Raw genomic sequence first — 22,446 nt, forward strand, 5'->3', positions numbered from 1 at the left:
ACGCAGTAAATTGTTGTTGTGGAACAGCATCTTCTTTCATCTTCCACCCCAAGAAATAAATGATTAAACATTACAAGCAGGCAGCTAAAGTACTATAAGGGTTGCAAATATAATTTGATGTTTTTAATGAATTTTTTCATGTTTTTTGGCGTGCTCTTTAGCATTTTATTTCGCAAAGAGAAAGCAGTCGCAGGGTTTGTCAAATAAGGCAACTAAAACTCCTTACAGTGGAAATTTCCCATGACAGAACCCCTGCCTCCATTGTGTGTATGTACCACATCAGTGTTCGTCATACAGGCAGCAATAAAGCACATTACTAGGTGCAATCACCAAGTGGCAGCAATAAAAGGTGAGCTGAGAAGTCCACAGTTTAGCCATGTTACATTAATGCTACATGAATGTAGCATTAAGGTAACTTAAAGCCAAAGCAAGAACGGTTTCCACAGCAAAAACGTTTCCACGTCTGTCATCTTAAATACAGAAAGATGTCTGATAACAGGCACAAAACTGGCGAGCAAAACATGATGTAAATGGACATATAGTATGATTTATTAGGGGTGTAACCCCGGTGTCCTGGCCAAATTTCCCATTGGCCCTTACCAATCATGGCCTCCTAATAATCCCAATCTGTGAATTGGCTACATTACTCGGCTCTCCTCCCCACTGATAGTTGATGTGTGGTGAGAGTTCTGGCGCACTATGGCTGCCGTCGCATCATCCAGGTGGATGCTGCACATTGGTGGTGGTGGAGGGGAGTCCCCATTACCTGTAAAGCGCTTTGAGTGGAGTGTCCAGAAAAGCGCTATATAAGTGTAAGCAATTAATATAATTATTAATTATTATCCTTATTGTTCTTCACTCTGACAAAGGGCTCATAAGTATGATGGCTTCCAAGACAGGCACCAGATCTCTGAGCAGACAGCTGCCTGTTTATAGAACAGTAAGACTTAAGCCGACTATAGTTCTTGTGAAGCCAGTGGTTTTAGTGAAATTAAAGCAGCAGTATTAGATGCCTTTTCCTGTGCAACACACCCTTATCTTTCTAGCTGATTACCAGATAGGTCTTGTTATGTCTTGACTGGGAATTACTTCAGATCCGAGTCTCCTCAGTGAAGTCATGAGGTCTTCAGAACTGTGTTCTTCTTCTACGGTCCAGATCCGTATAAGACAATAAGCCCCTACAGGTAGAACAGAACGTGCTCCTGTTCTTTCTGAACTTCACCCAGGGCACTAGACTCTCTTTCTAGAGAAAATCAAATGGTTTTCAAACCAGTGTGATACGCTAGTGCATAGGACTAAACCATGTGGGTCTCTGCCTGGATCCGTTTCAGTATATTTTCCTGGAAAGTGTTTTTCCTCTATGTGTATAAGTATGATCAGGCTGCTCTCTTGGAAGTGTTAACATACTGTAATGCCTTTTATAAAGATCTAGCCTTTGGCCTCCATGTGTCCAGTACTAAAGGGACACACTGTATGAATTTGCAGTGAGCAAACCTGCCAAACGTTCCCGAGATTAAAAATAGGACTGTTTGTTCTAACAGTTTGCATTGTTAGAGGTCTGAATTTTTTGTTTAAATGATTGAATTCAGTTTAGGTATGTTCTTTGTTAAGAAAGTTAGTATTTACAAGGGTAAGTGTCTTGCCTTAGAATATGTGTTTGTTGAGTTAAACAAAATAATAATATTAATGATTGAATTATGATTAATGATTAAATACAGCTTGTGTTTAGAGGTTTATTAAAGGTTTTTTTTCTCTTAATCACAAGTGAACCCCACCCCTTTATATTCTAAAAAGAGTTATGGTGGGAGAAGAAGAACATAAAATAACAATATATACAGTACAGACGTGATGTGATTTTGTATCTGACAGATATAAATCAGTCAGTTCCAGGAGTTCCAACAGTATCCTGATCCCAAGATATTAAACAGTATGTTTGACAGTGGGTCAGACAGCAATACAAGATATTATACCGTATCTAAGTTTAAGTTTAGATGGGATCAAAATAAACATTAAATATCTTGGTGTTACAATTCCACAAAATTTATCAGACTTCTATAGATATAATTAAGATTAAGGTACTGGTAAATAAACTTAAAGAGGATTTAAATAGGTGGAATTTGTTAACAATCACAGGAAGAGCTGAAACCACGAAAATGAATGTTCTTCCAAGATTTGTGTCCTCTTTTCAGACTTTACCAGGTAAATATACCTCCAGAGGTTTTTAAACAGTTAGATTTATATGAAGGGGGAGGAAACCATGGGCTCAGGCTTGCCTGCTGCTTTCTGGGGCTCCGCAAGCAGCCAGATCCCGGAGGATTCCAGATCCTGCTGCAGGATTCCAGATCCTGCTGCAGGATTCCAGGGCCTCTTGGTTAGTGCCCAGGACACTGCTCTTCCTGTGGACGACCTTCATTCAGACACTCGCCTTAGAACACCTGGGGCACGTTTGTCTCCAACTGAAGAAAGGCCTTTGCGTCAAGTGGCAGCAGATAGGCTTTTCTAACAGAAAATACAGTAGCTTCGTCACCATACTATGGACCCTTAACAAATTGAATGAGCCATAGCCCCTCTATGCAGGACTATTGAACACTGGGTCATTCCTCACTCTTCGTCGATGGAGCTGGGAGCGGAGCAGAGCTTTCCTTGACCCGTCTTGAGAACGGGCTCGGGCTGCAGGAGGGCTTGTGCAGGGGCTGTGTGAGAAAGTGGCGAGAGGAAGACACCCTGGTACAGGAGAGGTTGAATCACTTCCCCTCCCAACGTCTGCACAGCCGCCAAGAGACTCCCCCAACGGCGGTCACACCCTCTGGGGGCAGGCGGCGAAGGAAGAGGCATTAACCCTTAAAACCACAACTGCCATTAATTGCCCCATACTCTTCATTCTACTAATAATGAATTTTATCTTATATAGTGCCTTTAAAACTGGCTTCTCAAAGCACTTCACAGGTCAAAGAACAAATGTGTTCAGGCGAGCGTCGACTCTAAACCGAATAGGAAGCCAGTGCCAGGACTCCAGGACAGGAGTGATGTGATCACTTGCACAAGACCTGGCCAGGAATCTGCATACTGAAAACATACTGATGTATGTAAACATATAATCGGTGTGGATTATACTGTAGATCCTCTAATTCAGAACCTAGACTGAACATTTCATCGGAATGGCAGCACAGCACATGTCAATTACAAGTGTGCCCCAACGCAATACAGGAATGCACAAGCACATCATTGAAAAAGAATACAATGTAATCCAATGCATTCTACCTAATTACATAGAGTAACTTAAAATCGGGCCATGAGTTGCAATACAGTTCTGAACTCCTAGAGGTCCATGTAGACATTCATCCATTCATCAGTCCATTTTCTAACTGCTTTATCCAATACAGGGTTGCAGGGGAGCTGGAGGCTATCCCAGCATGCAGTGGGGTGCAAGGCAGGGTACAGCCTGTGTATTCCAGCGAGTTGTACTTTGTTTGTACTGATCCTATTGTCTGCCTCTACAGAACAGTGTGTTCTTGGTGGCTTTTTATCGGAAGGAAAACTAACTCAGGCACTCAGCCGATTTGTTTCTGTCTCTGTGCGTCAGATTCTGCACTGGGATTGGGGGTTTGTGGTCAATTATAAAGGGGAGAATGAACTTTGGAATTTGATTTTTGAAAGAATTTGACAGAAATGCAAGAAAAGCTGTTTCCAATTTATCATAGACAGCTGATAGATATTTGTCTAGTGATACCAGTTCTGTGGATGCAGAAATAAGTGTTTCTAAACATCAACAGAATTTTAAATATTTGTAACACAAAGTTAATTTGTGGGGGAAAAAAAGCCTTATCAGCTGTCAATGCATGAATTCAGGAAGTCTTTTTCTTAAATTATATTAATAATTCCATTATTGTCATAAAAATGCAGCTCATAGTAAGAGTCTGTCAGATTCCCTGATTGATTTTTTAAATCTTTTCTGTTTGGAGCTCAGTTCCAAAAATAGGGCATATGCTAAAAATGTTTCCCATAATGAAAGATTAATAATGATACATATCTATGCCTAAATTCAGTTATAAAAGAATCATAAGATTTTACTGAGTGACAGCAGATTAATAAACGAATAATATATAAATTATCAATAACTAATCAGACAAACTGAAATAAATACAAATACCCACAAATTTCTGCTTACCACCATGTTATTCACAAGGGTGCAAAGGTTAAGTTATAGTGTACAGACCTCTACAGCTCAGTTTGCTAATTACATACTTTATACTGTAGAAGCGGGGGGAGAAATTGAAATAATTAAAGTAACACAATGTAATGTTGTTGAGTAATGATGATGATGCTAGGCCGTAATTGTTTGGTTGCAATGTAGCTCTTTAATTTGTTACTGACCTTTTAGCATATCGGTCATCACAGTTGGTGTTGAAGCAAGAACATTGGAGTGTGGCGCATGTGGTGTTAAATATGTTGTCATAAAGCATGAAAGAAATCAAAACAAATCTTTGCATTCACAAATAAAACATTACCCCTATAGGAAGGTTAAAGTTATTATATTTTGTAAACATCCAATTTTTTTTTTACAATTTGATGTCAGTATGATGTCGTAAAAACTTTCAAGATGAAAGCTTGCCTTCTTACAGAAAGTAAATGAATTGTACAATCCCTGTACAGTACCTGTCTTTGTTACAGTTTGCCTTAACGTAACACAGTGGTGCTCATCCCCAGTCATGGTACCTGCAGGTTTTTGTACCTCTTTGGCTTTAAATAACCTAAATCAGCTAATAGTTACTTACACTAAATTAACCAGTTTAAACGCTTCTCAAAGGTTTTTTATTTTGCTGTTTTTGGATTAAAGAGACCTAGAAAACTTGCTGGATCCTGGCTTTAGAGAACTACAGCTAGAACTAGCATGTATGAACTGCAGCAGCCAGACTTCAGTCCTTTCTGTCAGAGCTCCTGACCCCGCCAGCAGAATCATTCTGTCTGTCTCTCTGGCACTGAAACATTTTATTCCTTTCTTTACTGTTGGACTGTGTGCTGAAGAGCACTGCATTTCCATTCTTCACAAGCAGGATATGACAGTCTTTCTAAGTAAGTCAAGAATGATGTGGAAATGTTGGGGCAGGCCATTTAAAAATTGTGACGTAATGCAGAGCTCATGTACTGTAGATGAGCTCTATTTTTACTTTTATGGCTGTTTAAGGTTGCAACCACAAGGGTGTTGAGCACTAATGAAAGATAAGTGGTTCATATCCAGGCCCAAGACTGTTTGGTGTTGATTCCCTTGGCGACCAAACACTCAGGGACACCCGTACTTAAAAAGAATCCCTTTGCATTTGTACAGCACTTTTCACCCCTGCTTCCACCCCACTACGCAGCATCTTCTCACCAGCCGAATCAAGAGGGGGCATTTAGGGAGGCCAGGGCACAATGTGGCCGGGACTTGGCGGTTAGCACCCCTGTCTTAACAGGTTGCACAAACGGGAACTTTGAAGACCGGGCTGGGAGCAGCTCGTGTCCCGCCGAAGCCGAGGTCGACCCGCGCGCCAGCGAATTGAGAGGCGGCCCGATCCACCAGCCCCGTGTGGACGAGATCGGGCCGCCTAACAATCTAATAATAATAATAATAATGTTTCTTTATTAGCCCTATACAATTTCTTGCATTAGGAATGCGTCTTTTCACATCCCCCAGCTTTTTTCTCCAGGGAGACACAGAGACAGGGAGAGAAGCTTGGGGTCAGAGCGCAGGGTCTGCCATTGCACGGCGCCCCTGGAGCAGTTGGGGTTAAGGGCCTTGCTCAGGGGCCCAACGGAGTAGGATTCCTCTGCCGGCCGCGGGAATCTGACCAACCTCCTGTCTCATCGGGCCATCAGTCCACCAGTCAGCCATCTAAGTGAGCAGGCTAGATCAGTGCTGCGACATTGAGTTTTTATAGATGTAAGGCCACTTCTCTACTCGCTTCTGAACGATGGCCTTTTCCCCGTCGCATTTCGCTAGCACCGATCCAGCGGAGACTCGCCTCTCCACTGGAGATCTCTCACCAGCACTTCTGGGAACCCCACCTCTCTGACCCAGCTGCCGCAGACAGCTGGCCCCGCTGTCTGTGTCTCCCGAGAGGACTTTCTCCAGCCACCCTGCTGCCTGCTCTTCCAGGCAGCTCCTCTCCTGCTGGTCTCTTCAGACAGTCCTCAATCAGCGACAGCGTGGTTATCTCTCACTCCCTTCCTTCCTGCCTGCCTGCACATTTCTCTCTCTGCTCCCTGTCCCAGCTCTCCAGGATCTCCCAAAGATCCCCGAAGTCTTGCTCTTGATTCTCAACCTGTTGTCTCACTGCAGCACTGCTCAGCAGTGGCTGCAGCACAACACCGAATAGTCAGGCCCTCATAGTCAGGTTGAATATCCCACCAAGCAGACAGCACCTCATGCAGTGCACTGCCCCTGGCCACCATCCTGCTGTATAGAAGTTTGGATATTCTAGTCCCAGTGGATGAGGACCAGCTACCGGTCCACCATCTTACAGCGCAGTTTTGGATCTAACTGGAGATCAAACACATCACAGTGCACACTGCGCCTCATTGTTACGCATTTCCAAGCCATCATTGTCTTCTGTTTCGGCTGATTTACACTTAGGAATTTATTTTACACCAGATCTTTAGCCCGCTATCCTAGATTAGACGTTGCAGTGTAAATACTGCATATATACAGTAAAAAACCTTTATTATAACCAGAAAAAAAATTGCTTCACCAGGAATTCTTACGTACAAGGAAGAGCTAGAGATCTTTTAATACAGCTGGGCCTTTACTGCAGCTCTGTGGGAGAGCTGCCTCGCTCTCGGGAGCAACAGCAATGTGAGGAAGAGGTCTCCTGCGTGAGAAACGATAGCACTGCACTGATATTCCTGCAGTGCACTGTGGGTAGGGGCGTCTCTGACCTTGACCGCTCTGTCAAGGCAAAACTAGATGGGGGAGCTTCAGGGAACTGGAGTCAGCCGGTGCGGGGCTCCTGTGAAACACTGGACGACAGCGGTGTCCTCTTACTCCTGCTCTTTCTTGTGTCGGAGCTCTGACACAGGGAGGAGTGTGAGAAAGGAAGGAAGCATTGAGAATGAAGTACATCCTACACGGGCTCCCAGGGGGCAGGTGGAAGTACTATTCATCTTGCAGAAAAGCGAACGTACAATTCTCTTTCGGAAGGCTGCCCTTGTTTTGTTTATCCATAGAGAACACGTATAAGAATACATACAGTATATTATCTTCTTTTCTCCTACAAAAAAAATATCCTCATTGCTTCACCTTGGCGCTGCTCAGAATAGTGAAAATCCAGCAACAGTGCATCAATTAATTTAATTTATTCATTCATTCAAGTGAAGCAAATATGTCTGGTAATGCAGTTCATGGGTTCTGTACCTTTTTACTCCACAGGCAAGAGAAAAGGTTATGCTGGTTCAACACCAGTTCAGTTTCTCTGCATTTCTGCTCCACGGCTCGGGAATAACTCCAGGGATTTAAAGCCATTGTTTGGGAGCTCATTTTAATAGACTTGTCCACAGCTACAGTATGTGTATTCGTAGCCTTAGTTATAGTCCAGAATGTGAAAATGTCAGTTTTTTTTTCTAAAGTGAAAAAGTGGTTATGATTATTAGATTATGGGCTCTTTACAAGGATACTGTATTTTATTAAAAATACACAGATTAGTAACCTTTACATCCTACTGACTATTCTTATAGTGTTCATTTGCTGTATTAGATATACTGCAGGTTTCCTTGAGGATCTGGAATGTTGTTGGTTTTTTTTTCTGCACAGCCTCCGTAGTCAATGGTAAATATGACAAAATATTTCTGTTAAAACGTACTGTATTAAACCTCACACGCCTTTTAAAATTACATCAAATTTGGTGGGAAGCATTTCAGGATGTTGAATCTGAATGCACAAGAACATTGTCATGATATTCTTTTTTTTTCTTAATGGACCCTTATCTCTGGTTTGAAAGTCTTTATGAACGATAACAACTTCTTTACCCAAAGGGTTGTGGGAGTGTGGAACAAGCTACCCAGTCATGTTGATGACTCCTTTCTAGAAACAGTTGGATGAGATCTTCTGATCTATTATCTACTAACTACCAAAGTGGTTAAGCTAGGTGTACTGGATGCCTTTCTATCGATTCTGTTTTTATGCTCTTCCCTTTCTGACATTCTTCCTTCATCCAATGCAGGAAAGATATTCCATGTTACTAAAGTGCAGTCAAATTAGTTAAACTCCCCTGTGGCATTTAGCCGTCTGTGCAATACTTCATCATGCTGAATTTTTTATGTGAACAGACAGAAAAGAGATTAAAAAGGCTGGCTTGCACTGGCTCCTCTGTATAATGAGTTCAGCCGAACTGCAGATAAGCACTGCAGCGACCAGTGCTGTATCCACTGAGGTACCATATTCATGTTTCATGTTTCTGTCAGTGTAATTTGAACAAGCGTCTGTTTAATGTCGGACACCTTTCTGACCCCAGGTACCCCTTCACCTGCTGTGTAGAACTGAGTGCAAAGCATGCAGTGGGATCTTGCATTAACGGTACCGTATCTTTGTCATCACGCTGAGGGAGGGGCTGTGGCGGCATGCAGGTGGTAAAGGGCCAAACAGAGGTCAATTCCACTGTGAAAGCTAAAAATGTAAGGAGCAAAAAACACAAAAGATGCTGTGGCCAAGGTGTGTGTAAAAGAGTGGGGGAAACGAGGGAAACATAAAGTGAGTATCAGTGTTCTGGCATTGTGTCTCCCATCTCTAATTCCAATAGAACATAGAACTTGCATTGGGCAGCAGATCTTGCATCTGCACAGCACCCTTACTGCACAGCCAGTAACCTCTAAATTAATTGTATTTTCTTTCCAATTACCCATACAGTTCTCTATGGCATGACATGGTAGTATCTTGTAAGCAATTTTACTCATGAAAGTCTCCCTGTGATTTCAGGCAGGAGCATGATTTCGAGGGGAACGTCTGTTGGGGCCCCCATCAGTGAACTTGTAAAAAAAATCCATTTTAAAAAAAGACATCTCTCTGAACATCTACTTGCTCTGAAAACCCCAGAGTTCGGGGCCTGAGGGAAATAGCGGTGAAAGGCAAACATTCTCCTTTTGTAGCTGTCAGGGGTTTTGAGTTCATGACTGAGGCCAGACTAATGGGCCCTCACACACAGAACACGCTGGAAGAAAACCTGGAGCCCTTCCAGTGCAAACACTACACCTAACTCGAAGTTAAACTGCTCCACAGTTCAAAAAACTCATGTCCTTCAGCGTGTGGGTTCAGCATGCCACATTTGTTTAATGACACTGGCATAGTTACCGTGTTTTCTTTTCAGACCAAGGCCATGTGGATCAAATGCCTTGTCAAGTGTTCTCCCTCTAAAACCAATAGAGCAACAAAGTGAGCCAAACAATCCCAGAATACATTATTGTCAGACTCCTTTCTCTTCCCTTGAAGACGACTGGTCTGGAACAACTGCTGTAAGTCACTGAAGCCATCTTGGCTTCGTTCAAGAAAAGGCTGAGATTCTTGAAGCTGTAACCTACTAACTACCCAATGGGTTAGAGGGGCCGAATGACCTCCTCTCATTTATGACCTTTCTTTTCTTCTGAGGTTAGAAGATAGGCATCTTTTGTGAAATTTGATTAGCTGCACAAACAGTAGCCCCGCAGGTTGCCTGAGGCTCTCAGGCTGAGCAGTGTTAGAGATGCTTAACAGACAATCACAAACTCTACATGAACGCTGAAGAATTAAGGACAGCTTTTGATCCTGCCTGACTTTTCTGTCTGTTCACTCCATGCAAGTCTGCCTGCCAGTCAGAGCTCCCCTGAAGCACAGATGCTCACTGTGCGAGCGGTATAAACAGTTTTAAGATGCACTTCCTCTGTATTTAATAGTGATTCCTGCTTCTATTCAGTTAAAATGAAAGGCTATGTGACTTTATAGGTTAAAAGAGAGCAGAAGACATATTTTAATGGGTTCTTTGCAAGTTGGGCTGTTTTTCTTTTTTTTCATTTTGCCCATTTGTTTGCAGCTCAGCTGGAGTGTTGTTAATGGAGCTTTTTCCTCTGGATTCATGTCTGTTCTTTGGCTTCCAGAATAACCCTAAAGGCCCCTTTTAAGAAATGTATGTCATCTCATTTTGGCATTGGTATCAGTTTGTTCTTGGTTTTGTTGTAAACGTATATAAATATACTGTGCATAAACATTCCTGTAATAAATATTTCCTTGGCTTACAATTACTTAAGGGAGGTTTCAGTGTGCGCTGTACAGGAACAGTGACGAGGTATTGCAGTCATGGGCAGGAAATCATCTGAGGTTTTTAGTTTTTACTCTTTTCTGTGAGCAAGAAATGTCTATGGCAAAATGAATCCAGCACAGCTGGATTTCCTTTAGGATCAGTGCAAAAGCGTGTTTAAAAAGGAAAGATGTGTGACCACAAGCATGTGTTTGTTTACAAACATTGGATTGAACTTTGATTTCCTGGCCCACAAACAGAGCTGTGTCAACATTTGTTCATTTCGAGACCCAAAAATGGAAGCCAGCTGACTGAAACCTGAACACTCATTAACTTCCCAGCAGTCAGTAGCTGGAGGTCTCTTAAAAGAACTGACTAAGTCAGATAAACATCCCTACACGTGTAGCAGGGCATCCTTTGACCTTAATCGCACTGTTACATCATTATTTACTTTCCTTGACTTTGCCTTTTTTTAATTAATAGTTTCAGTTCTTCAAAAAATGTCCCTACTACAATTAGATTTTGAGGAGGGTGCCCTGTGACCTAGAGTACCTGTCTGTGCTTTGGGGTGTTGTGTGCTCCTGTGGAAGATTTTAATGAACTAATAATTCACATTCATCTACAGCACCTGTCCTTACAGAAGGAAACACAGCCAAGCTACACTGTGCTAGTGCACCTTTTCTTCTCAATTGTTTTTTTGCTGTAGATAGATACTTTATTGATCCCGTGAGGGAAATTGCAGAATTTGTATTTGTGTCATTTAATGTTTGCTGCCTTCAAAATGAGTAAAAAAGGTTCTGAAAGTTGTATTTTGTAATACAATAGGTTCTGAAAACCCAGCAGTTAGCAAAAGGAACCTTGATTCAGAACCACTGCATGGGTCCTATCTGGTTAACATTAAACTGTATCTTCTGTGTATCCTTGCCATTATGAGTGAAAACTTTAACAGATTTATGGACTCTCTAAAAAAAAAATCCTCACATGTGAAGTTTATGGTTGACACTCAGAATGAGCTTTCTGGTGTAGATTTCTCTAATCCTAGATAAACGATTAACTTGAGTTTGGAGGAAAAAGTACTGTACCGAAACATTTATTTCATATGGCGCTTTTAAAGTGTTTTGCATTATGAAAGAATGACACAATGAGAGAAGACAGCAGAATTACACAGGTACATTAAGGGTTTGCAATAAAGTACTGTAGGAAAGGGGCACAGACCCTGATCCAGTCTGCCCCAGTTAAATACAGGACAAAGACACATATCCGGACACAGTTAAATAAAAGCCCTTCAAACAAAGAAGGTTTTGAGTCTGGATTTGAGAGTGCTCCTGGAAGGTGACTCTGTTATCCTTAGGGATAGAATTCCAGAGAATTCCAGGAGAAGGTTCTGTCAGTATGCAGAAGGGCTTGGGGGACAGACAGGAGTCCAGTCAGACTAACAAAGGTTGAGTTGGGGAATAGGACGATAGTAAGTCAGAAGGTACTGAGGTGACAAGCCGTCTAGAGTCTCATAGGTGAGCATGAGGAAGTCACTTTTGCAATTGCAATAGCAAAGACTCCAGGACAGGATTCGGGCTGCTGAATTCTGGATATACTGATGTTTGTCCGGTGTGGATTTACAGTTGATACCCCAGAGAGTAGGGTGTTGCATTTATCAATTCAAGAGAAGAAAGTATTGACCAGCTTTCAGCTACAGTTGTCAAAAACATAGGACATAGTCTGGCAATATTTCTGAGGTGGTAGAATGATGTTTTCACAATATATTGCACATGTGTGTCAAACATGAAGCCTGGATGAAATATCACCCCCAAGTTCTTCAATTTGAAGACCTGATTTATTTGTAATTATATACATTGGAATCATGAGCCTTGTGCATACCACCTTAATTAATTTTATTAAATCATTTTCTCATGTTGCAGAAATGGACAGATGAATGCCTTCTCACATCTGGTCCATTTTAATTAATTTTGTAGCTATACAGTAATTGTGGAGCTCGAGTATGCTAAATCCAAAAAGTATTGAATAAGTTTGACTTGGAAACTAGTTTTCTTCATAAGGACATTCCCTCTGTAACCATGAAATGAATAAATATATTTAATCACTATAAAATTAGAATGACAGTACTTTCCGAAACTAAAGGAATGATGGGCCTAGTTAAAATATATCGACCGTGTTTACACCGCACTGCTTCTGATCACACAAAGCGTCAAATGTCACGCGTATATACTGCATGGAATTGCATAACAGTGAAAATAAATTGTTTGTTTCGAAATAAGGAAAGAGGCAGGAACGTCAACACTTCCCGCAAACTACTGTACCACGCTTCCCGGATTCCCCCCCGAAAAAGAGAAAGGAAATGGGCAGACTATAATTACTGCCCGTGTTTATTTTCAGGCTCTTTGTCCATGTCATCCTGTTGTGTGAGGTTTTTTTTACATCCAGCTTTTGTCTGGGCGTGCCGGCCAGACTGGTAGGGCACTGGGGAGAGAATACTGATGATCTCAATTGGAGCAGTAGCACCTACAGAAATGTATATGTAGCAGAAAAATAGGATCAGTCGTTTTTTTTTATGTGTACTGCAAAAAAGGGTCAAAACAGTTTTCGTTTTGTGTGATTTCGGGCGTTGCCACAGAAAACGAGCTGTAAAACCTAACGACGTTCAACCTTAATTTACTTTCCAGGTACATAATGTACGGTACACCTGACTGGGTTAACTGCTCTTCCATCCCGCTAATTATTTTAGATCGTATCTTCCTCGTCCCGACATCTTAAAACCTGTAAACGCGTGGAAACGTATAAAAAAGAACAAAAGGATAAATATACCTTTCAGTTTCTTCTTTCCTATTAGTTACTTTTATATATTAAACTACAGGGTTTACAGAAACTAAATGAGCGCCATTAAGCTAGAAGTTCGTCCTAGATATAATAATAATAATAATAATAATTGCTTACACTTATATAGCGCTTTTCTGGACACTCCAATCAAAGCGCTTTACAGGTAATGGGGACTCCCCACCACCACCACCAATGTGCAGCATCCACCTGGATGATGCGACGGCAGCCATAGTGCGCCAGAACTCTCACCACACATCAGCTATCAGTGGGGAGGAGAGCAGAGTAATGTAGCCAATTCATAGAGGGGGATTATTAGGAGGCCATGATTAGTAAGGGCCAATTGGAAATTTGGCCAGGACACTGGGGTTACACCCCTACTCTTTTCGAGAAGCGCCCTGGGATTTTTAATGACCACAGAGAGTCAGGACCTCGGTTTTACGTCTCATCCGAAGGACGGCACCTGTTTACAGTATAGTGTCCCCGTCACTATACTGGGGCATTAGGACCCACATGGACCGCAGGGTGAGCACCCCCTGCTGGCCCCACTAACACCTCTTCCAGCAGCAACCTTAGTTTTTCCCAGGAGGTCTCCCATCCAGGTACTGACCAGGCTCACACCTGCTTAGCTTCAGTGGGTTGCCAGTTGTGCACAGTTAAAGTGAATGTGTTCATTTTCATTTTGATCTGACTGTGCTGCTTATGGTGTCTGGGTTATCCGGGATTTTTAAGCCTAAATTAAGCGTAAAATCAAGTCTTAAGTGAAACATGCGCTCAGGGTACCCTCAATAGTCCAGGCAGTCCTGCTCAGCTCTTGGGGTGTCCTGGACTAACTTTTTAAAAAGTAATACTCGATTTGTCCAGCTGGTGTCGCCCTCCTCTCACACACACACACACACCGCGCTGGGTCGCCGAGCCTCTCCAGGGCCCTAAGGCAAGCGAACAGTAACGCCACACCGATCGATATTTACCCAAAACACCCAGCATCCACATGTGTTACTTAATATGGATTCACATTATTCAGCACTTTCAGAGCCATTCATAAATTACGCAGGCATAGTAACACGCGGTGAGAAATGAGTTCACATTTGCTGTGCCGGATGATGAATGAAACATAACGTTGCACCTTTTAAAGATACTGTTCCCCCGAAAAGGTCTTTAATCCTGGACTCACTTTTATGAGGCCATGGCTCACCTATTTCTAAATTCATAGTAACACCAATCTTCTAGTTTTGTGTTTTTATTTATTTTATTTTTTTTAGGATTCAATATGAAGTGATAGCGATTTAAAAAATTCAACTGTGTGTTTTAGTGGATCTTGCAACTGTTATACAGTAGAAAGAATGCTGCTGTTCAATTACTGTCAGTTAATCTGTGATGATATTCTTTCCTGCTCCTGGGACTCTGGAGTCATGTGAAAACCATCATACAGACTGTGAAATGCTACTGTGGGTTTGGATAGTAATGTTTTAGAATTCAGTCAGTTCTTTTTTTTAAATAAATCATTCTGATTTTCACAATTATATGAGCACATACTACAGTAATAGAAACAGGTTCAGCTTCATGCTAGACCAATATCGGCATAGGGCCAATGCCTCAATAGTTGTGACCAGTCCTGCTTTGCAAGGCAAAATAATAAACAAGACCAAAAGCTGAAGACCTTAATCACTGATGCATGCTGCAGTGTGTACATCAGAGCTGTAGGGTGCAGTAGTGCTTAAGGCTCAGGATCTGTCCCAGATCTGTTTCAGAGGGGGAACTCCAATTGCATCCTTAAGAAACATCCTTCACTTAAATGGTACAAGTGAAACAATCAGCTGTATAAATACGTACAAATATAAGTTGCTTTGGGAAAAATATCAGTTGAATACATTAAGCAATGTAGAAATTGACATAATGAAGTTTGTTTTCTTTGCATTGACTTAAAATGGGCATACAGTGTCTGCAGCCCCAGGGAAACAAGTGTTTGACTCCTGCTCAGTCTCAGGAAGTGCTAGTCCTACAGCAGCTGGTCTTTGCTCAGACCGATTTATACTGGCCTGTGTTTCCCTCCTGCAGAAACACAAACAGGGTAGAGCACACCAGTGGTGCCAGTCTCTAGGTATTATCTAAACACGAATAAGTAGCACATTCCTTTAATGCTGAGTCAGCTCGTTAACATACTATAGAAGTGTGCAACAGTGTCTGATGGTACCAAAAGCATTTATTGTAAAACAGGTGGCCATCAGGAGAAACAACATTTTATTGCCTTGTGCCAGTAGGCACTGACTCGACAAGCAGTCCTCAGTAATCTATAAATTACCAGCTGGACATCATAAAGGAGCTAACTGCTGAGAAGCAGAATATTGCTTTTGTAATATAATATTATACGGGATTGACTGATGTCTACAATTAATCAGGACTAAAGTGACGGCTATTAAATTTGATTGATAAATGTATTGTTTCCTGACGCATTGTTTCCCAACAGAACTCATTGCATAACTTGCAAAGGAACAAGTAAAGGTTTATTCCATGCTGAAAAGAGAAGAAGGGAAACACAACGTTTCAGCTGTGGAGCCTTTTTCGGGTGTGTCTTTTCAGCGTGGAATAAACCTTTACCTGTTCCTTTGCAGTCTACACATGCTGACACAGCTCCCTACTTGAACTAATTGCCGAACTTTATTAGTGAGCAGTTTTGCTCGGCTGTTGGAAGGTTTGTACCTCAGATTAGTACAATTAGTCTTGAAACAGACGTAGATTCCTCTACCTGCTGAGCAGGGAAGGGTATTTTGTGACATTTATGACAGCATGAAAGAGGTATAATGGTGCTGGTACTTGAAGTGTATGGGTGGTAAGGCTTTAGCCATCGGGAGGCGCCGCAGCAGATGAACTGTAGAGTCTGTCCAGAATGACTCCGTTTATTCACATGGGTCCAACAGTCCTTTACATAGCAGGCAGGACCTACAGTTTTATCCCATGTACCTGTGAAAGGGAGTAGAGCCTGCTCTACATTTTACTTACTTTTATCGTCCTAGATGGGGAATTTGCTCTGCGGGCAGTTAAAAGACAAACCACTATACACAGGACACTTAACACACCATGAACCCATTAATAAATAAGAGACACATATGTGGGATGAGAAAGAAAAAGGAATAAAGCATGGAGTCACCAGCTCCACAAACGACCACCACTCCCGTTGAATCAATCTGCCAAGACCTGCAGCACAGCCTGGCATTGTGGAGGTATGAAGCTTAATCGATGCACAGTACTTGACACTTCAGGTGACACTTCAACTAAAAGTGGATTAAATCAAATAGGATTAGAAATATAAATCTTATAAATTTTATGCGTTAATTAAACATCACTTTTCTGTGCGTTAGAAATAGGCCTTATGAATTTGACCTTTTAAAACCAGTAGGGTTATAGTGCAAATAGCCAGGTTCTGTTGCATAGTGTGTAAGTCATCTGGGCCCAGAGCTTTTACTCTCCATTTAAGAAAGGCTTTGAAATCAGGTTACACAGGGGCTTACTGTGTGACCATTAGGACACTTGTGCTGTTATTCTCTGAAAAGGCGCTCAAAGACTAAAGTAAATTAAATCTAATTTGATTGGTGATAATAATCATTTCACTTAAGTGCACCAAAAGAAAGTCAAATATAAGAATAGACATGTTGCACATATTTAAGAATAGCATGTACTGATTTTTTTTGTGTGTGAAGACCTCATACGTTGCATTGTTGCAGGATTCCCAGAATGTCATGATACTGTAGGTGTGTTTCTTAAAATGTGGACTGTGTTCGGATTCTTGCTACTGTGTGATTCATGGTTATGTAAATTAAATCAGAGAAGTTTTTTTTAACGAGCCTGTGTTGGTGACAACAGCGTCCAGTTCAAAATGTGCTGGAATTTATAGTGCTTTGCAGAAGTATTCCGACTCATGCACATTTGACACTTTGATGTATATGCATAACCTACTATTCTTGGAATCTTGCAATAATGTGCTTGCTTCGGCAGCACATATACTAAAATTGGAACGTTATAGAGAACATTAGCATGGCCCCTGCGCAAGGATGACACGCAAATTCATGAAGCATTTTTTGGGGGGCGGAGCAGTGGCTCTGTGACTGAGGATCTGCACCTGTGGCTGGAAGGTTGTCAGTTCAAATCCCACGGCTGGTAGAGAAATCCTACTCCGTTGGGCCCCTGAGCAAGGCCCTTAACCCCAACTGCTCCAGGGGGGCTGTACAATGGCTGACCCTGCGCTCTGACCCCAGGCTCTCTCCCTGTCTGTGTGTCTCATGGAGAGCAAGCTGGGGTTTGCGAAAAGATGAATTCCTAATGCAAGAAATTGTATAGGGCTTATAAAGTGATCTTATCTTACTCCACACATTCTAAGCAAAAATCAAAAATAGAAAAAAATAGGTAATATGAGAGAATAATGGAATAAATATGATTGCATAGGTATTCAAACCTTTTTTCTGTGATAAACCTACAGTAGGTGTACCTTAACTAAAACAATTAGGTGAGTAGCCTCTGTATGTGTACAGTAATGGTGGTTCATATGATTTCAGATGAACAACTCCTACCTCTGTGAGGTGCTCAAGTCAGGCAGTGAATTCAAAGCGAAGAATCAACTACGAAGACTTTCAAATACAAATATAAAGTTGAGATAAATGGCACAAATCATTGTATAAAAACATTTCTAAGACCTTTAATATCTCTGTGAACATGGTGAAATCAATCGTTGAGAAGTGGAAGCCAACCAGACACTGAATAGATCGGGTTGTCCCTCCAAGCTGAGCAGCTGGGCAAGGAGAGAAACTGGCTACGAAGGCAGCTGTTAGGCCACTGAATACTTTGAGAAAGTTCTATGACTGAGGTGGGACAAAATGTCCAGGAGCCAAACATATCCCAGTTATTCCTCATGGCCTGTGTGGCAGAGGGGCAAACCCATCTCAGTTTCTGTGTGGAGCAATTAAGCATTTAGGCGAAACTGCAAACATGGCAAAAGGTTTTGTAGTCAGTTTTCTTCTGTGGGTCCTGGGTACTTTTGCAGGACCCCGTAGTGTAAATCCCCATAAAAAGCTGTGGATTTAAGAATGGGAGTATTTTGAATCAGAGCCTGGTGCTATTTGAACTTCATGGATGTAGGAAGGAGGAAAAACGCCCATCCCTTAACACTTCTCTCACCATTGCGTACTGAATTTAAGAATTGAAACTGTGCAGGCTGTGTTTCATACAGCTCAAAACCATCTGCCTCCTACAAGCTGACCTTTGTAATTCAGTCTACAGTACCTGTAATCGTCCTCCCCCATAGCAACCCACACAGCAGCGTTTCACTGTGGTGTACAGTAAGACTTCTATCAAGCACAACTGAAGAAATATGCTCAAGAGACAAGCAGCTGAGCTCGTACATTTGTCTTTTATTGAAACGTCAGGACAGAAGTTAATGGTGCCTCAGCTATCACCAGTGTTCTGTTCTTTGTCATGACATACTAACAGTACAAACTCCAGAATGTACTGTAGGTACTGTTTGTGAAGGAACTGTAGAGGCTGCGGTGTTTATATGATAACAATATGAGATGAGAGAGCACAAAGAGGATTGTTGCCGGAAACAAAACTGAAATTTACTGACGTGCTGCGGCCTTTATACCAAAACATCGTACTATTTATGATACAACACTTTAAAATACAAATATGTGTTGTTAAGCAATGTGCCTGTGTTATGTAACATAGTATAAATCTGACCAGTACTTGTGAGGGATATTTACCCCATTGCACATCTTGATTGCAAACGTGTTTTAATTTTTGCATCTCACTATTAAGCCGGTGTCCTGGCTAAATTCCACTCTGGGCTTGCAGAATCTGGCTTTCCTAAACTTACCCCTTAATTCAGCATGTGCAGCAGATTCTCTGAGACCATCCAGTGTGTTATAATAATAAAAAAATATTGCTTACACTTATGTAGCGCTTTTCTAGACACTCCACTCAAAGCGCTTTACAGGTAATGGGGATCCCCTCCACCACCACCAGTGTGCAGCATCCACCTGGATGATGCGACAGCAGCCATAGAGCACCAGAACGCTCCCCACACACCAGCTCTCACTGGGGAGGAGATTAGAGTAATGAAGCCAATTCATTGATGGGGATTATATTAGGAGGCCTTGATTGGTAAGGGCCAATGGGAAATTTGGCCAGGACGCCGGGGTTACACCCCTACTCTTTTTGAGAAACGCCCTGGGATTTTTAATGACCACAGAGAGTCAGGATCTCGGTTGCTGGTATAGAAAGACCTCTGCATGATACTCATGTACTGAAGGGGTGAGTAGAGGGACATCTGCGTCCTATTCTCTAGTGAAGGGCTTTGGGATCCTACCGAGTAAAAAGTGTGCTACAGTATAAATGCAAAGAATTGTTCTTATTATCTCACCCTCTTCAGCTGTTCAAGGATTAATATGGTTACATCAAAGTATGAGACGATAATTTCTTCTAGGTCAAGAGGCTTTGTAGTTATTAATAGTTGCTCTAACCTTGTCAAGACGGCTTGAAAAAGCACCAATCTCAGGTATTAGGCAGAGTTAGTGTAGTTAGTAGCCATACAGGACAGGCATGTTCCACGGTAAATTGGAACAAATTTGACATTTAGTCGGCTTTCCATACTTGCTTTCGTGTGAGCAGTGTTGGCCTTCGGGAAACCTCAAGGAAAACTGGCACCATGACAAATCAGTTCCTCTGGGCTTATACCCGGAATGTGATTTGAAAGATTTAATTTGTCTTAAATCAACAGATATTTGCAAATCTAATTGCAAATCAGAGCTGTGTACTTTTTGTTATAGCCATTATTCTACATCTCAGACTGCCTCTATATTCAGAAATATTTTATGTGAAGAAAGTAGGACAATTAAACATTTGAACAAACTTGAAGCAGTTAAATGTAAAATACAATAATAAAAGCATGTTAATATTAAGGAACAATTAGGAAACTATATATTTTCTGCTTCTCCTTTTGAGGAACTTTATAATATAGTAACAGGCCATGACAATATTATCTACTGCATTATCTTCATCATGGCATGAAGACAGTGGGTATTAATTAAAGAAACGTTAATCAAACTATTAAATAATGTCCTACAGACAGGCTGTCATTCAAACAAAAGCTTTTCTCATTACAAAATCATATACAGTTTGTATGTGGAAATAATAGCCTTTTCACAAGAAAAATGAAATCCTGATATCTTACAATTTATGTAATTGCAAATTTAATATTGTTTTCAGGTTTTCAATAGATGAAGTTTAATTATAGGGTATGATTTGTGAAAGATGAAAGTCGGTAATAGGTAGCTAGTGCTGAGATACCTCTGGCCTAATCTTTTCTGGATTTCTGTATTTTCTTGTGGGTTTAGAGACAAGAAAATCAAATAACTTAAAAATGGATGATATACAGTACCTTGTAAAAGTATTAACACCCTTAAATGTTGCTGGATTACAAATGATACACATCTTTTTCCAATCAGTATTTTTATTGCAAACTCACTAGCGTATACAGAAACCTATTAAAGACAAAATGAGTTATTTGTCAGAAGATATCTTAAAGAACTTAAAAAACTGAAATATGCTGTTATCGCTACTATTCAACACGCATTCCAGCTGTGTTGTAAAGGAAGCTCATAAATTTGTGTTTGTGAAATCGCTTGAAGTAAATCATCATACTTCATAGTTTAATTTTCTTATATTTTCTTTATTTCTTTTTTACATTCAAAATATTTTAGCAGTGGGGGGTGTCTATTTAATTACTTATTCAAATTAATAGCGATTTATTTTTTTAAGAGCAATAAACCTGTTATTGTTGTCAAGCCCTGCTTGGGTACAGTAGGGGTGGCCTTCCTGTGACCTCTTCCACTGTGCACAACAGAGCCTGAGTCAGACTCCCTTCTCATTTTCTGTGAGCTCGATGTGTAATTAAGGAGATTTCATTAGGCAGCTCGCAGAGGATGGAGTGATTTAAATTTTTTCAACAGTGAGGTATTCTGAAGTTAAATAAAACAAAAAAAAAACAGAATCTAGTGGAAAAGATGTCCAGGATCTGCTTGGAATTATGAACACGATCCAGACACCCTTGGAAAAGCATCTCCCCCATTTGTGTAAGTTGTTAAATTGTGGAGTTCTACAGTATGCCATAGGCTTGCTTTTGCCTGTATATGGTGAATTAACTGCACCTGTGAGTATGTACATTAAAGGAGCTTTATCTGCCTCTGCACCAGGTTACTGACCACATCCTGGGTGTGAGGACATTAAGCAGACTCTGTGCTGCCAGAATCTGTAGGGAGATGCAGCTCTTGCTCTTTCTGAACAAAAGCAGCTGAAACGATCTCAGTGCTGCTGAGGCTGGAACTATCTAGTTCAGACCGGTAGCTGTTAGCAGAGGAAGAAAGGGGGAGGGTGGAGAGGGGGGGTAGATAAGCATTTCTGATCGTGATCCGGCTCATTTAAAATAACACAACAGTGAAATGCTAGGCGAAAGCTTAGAACCATGATGCTGTTTTTGCTGTTTGCTGCTATTGTTATTATTTAGATATTTGATTGTAACTCAAGGCAATGAAGTAAGTCACAGCTAAAAAGGGTTCTCAGTTTGCACAAACTCAAAACCATACTCAAAACATACATACTGTATAAACATTTGCATACTCAAAACCTACATTTTTGTTGTATTTTCTTTTAAGGAGTTTGTTAATGTAACAGATAAAATGAGAAACATGTTTTTGCCTTCTTCAGCTTTTTATGCTACCTGTCTATCTGTAATCTCTAATTTGCCAACACTGCGCTCTAGAGCAGCAGCTTTAATCCATACAAATACAGAACAAAACATGAAACCATGCATCCTCCTGTATAAATGTGTTGCCATATATTGGCCATAGATTTCAAGCACATTATATAGAAATAAACAAAAGCAAATGAGAATACAGACAAGCAGTCAGGATGCTGCAGTTCTGTTGACTGAAAAAGCAGCATCAGATTGTCCAGTCCTCAGATGTGAGAGTAAAAGAAGAGCTGTGATTGGGTGACTTATTAATTATCAGTCCAATGGGAAGAAAGTAACCTCTAACTCGGCTGTATGACATCACATTGTACAAGGGACCCTAGGACTCAGACCAAGCAAGGTCCTGGCACTTAATCTAAAATCTCCAAAAACCAAAAGGCTCAAAGGCATAGCAGCCTTGAAATGGCTTTCTTGCAGAACTGTGTATACTGCATCTGCATAGATGTGTTATGTCAAATTGTAGCCTGGATTAGGGATTTTTTAAACATAAAATGACAATACTAAATGACAAAAATGTGCTTAATTATTTAAATATCAACAATAACAAGTACTTGTAACACGAGACACATATTATTTACTAAA

At 41.1% G+C, this 22,446-nt stretch overlaps 1 protein-coding gene and 1 pseudogene across 2 annotated transcripts in view; both read left to right on the top strand.

Annotated features, from left to right (window-relative positions):
• The window catches only part of adgrv1 (adhesion G protein-coupled receptor V1), a 203,650-nt gene that overhangs the window by 126,700 nt on the left and 54,504 nt on the right, over positions 1–22,446 (top strand). The window lies entirely within an intron of this gene.
• On the top strand, positions 17,045–17,145 carry LOC138237899 (U6 spliceosomal RNA; annotated as a pseudogene).

The sequence above is a fragment of the Lepisosteus oculatus genome, chromosome 3, assembly GCF_040954835.1.
Source record: "Lepisosteus oculatus isolate fLepOcu1 chromosome 3, fLepOcu1.hap2, whole genome shotgun sequence".
In the NCBI taxonomy this organism is placed as follows: Eukaryota; Metazoa; Chordata; class Actinopteri; order Semionotiformes; family Lepisosteidae; genus Lepisosteus; species Lepisosteus oculatus.